Source organism: Lactuca virosa, chromosome 9 (genome assembly GCF_052849685.1).
Source record: "Lactuca virosa cultivar CGN04683 chromosome 9, Lactuca_virosa_CGN04683_v6, whole genome shotgun sequence".
Taxonomy (NCBI): Eukaryota; Viridiplantae; Streptophyta; class Magnoliopsida; order Asterales; family Asteraceae; genus Lactuca; species Lactuca virosa.
Genome location: NC_136434.1, coordinates 196051666 through 196052892, shown reverse-complemented (window position 1 = coordinate 196052892; position 1227 = coordinate 196051666).

The window sequence follows — 1227 nt, the reverse complement described above, 5'->3', positions numbered from 1 at the left end:
GACAGTTGCAAGGTGAGTTATCCTCACTATACTAAGGGGTCTAAGGCACCAAGGCCGGCCCATTGGATATGTTATCCTATCAGTGTTAGATGTTGAGTATGAGTTAGTGTTGCATGTTAGTGGTTATTCCAGTTAGGTAGATCTGTAGGACTACCTATGATGTTATATGATTATTGCATGCTCAGTAGTTATGTTATATGTTACATGTTATGTGGGATGGGTTGAGGTTGTACTGCTCCGTGCGGTAGCCAACAAACCCTAGAGTATTCCAGATACGAGCTGAGGGCCGGGCAAGGCAATCCAGACTCATACTGAGGACTCGAGAGCATTCCAGATACGATCTGAGGGCCCGGTAGGCATTCCAGACTCGTACTGAGGGCTCGATGGCATTGCAGATACGAGCTGAGGGCCCGGTAGGCATTCCAGACTCGTACTGAGGGCCCAGGGGTAATCTAACTCGTAAAGCTGTGGACCCATTGTATGCTGTTTCAGTTTGTTATGATATGTTATTACTGATATGGTTAGGTGGACTGTATGTGTATCGGTATTTTGGGGGTAACTCACTAAGCTTTCGGACTTACAGTTTCAGTTTATTGTTTCAGGTACATCAGGGGATCGCGGCAAGGCGAAGGCATGATCGTACAACTCCTCATATTATGTTTATGTTTCTGGGAATACTCTGATAAATAATATTTTGAAAACAAAGTTGTAATGTTTTGATGAACTTGACATGTTTTAAAAGTTTAAATTTGTTTGAAATTATTGGGTGTTACAAGTTGGTATCAGAGCCTGGGTTTGAGTGAATTGGAGGAACACTCGTGTGACTCCAGTCTCAAATCAAGGAAAAGATTTTCAAAATGAATTCTAAAATGGTTTTCAAAATAAGTAAAGGAGGATGCAGGGTGTATGATCAGCCGGAGCCAGTAAGTAGACCCCAAAATACCATACAAGTTATTTGATTATGAGATATGTTAGAACAGCATGTTAGCACTAGGCTAGGGATCTTCAGGAATTGCATGATAGAATTGTCTGATTACATGATGCCTGCTAGCCTAGGGTTTCCTTTATATGAGATTGACATCATTACTGTAGTTGCTTAGTGTATGCATCACGGTTATACATAATTAAGATCTTATAGCCTGAGAATGTTTGATTTGGCCTTATGTTCTGTTCTTGTTTGATTGGGAGCTTAGGGTAGGATTGGATATTCGAAAGTCTATAGGGTCC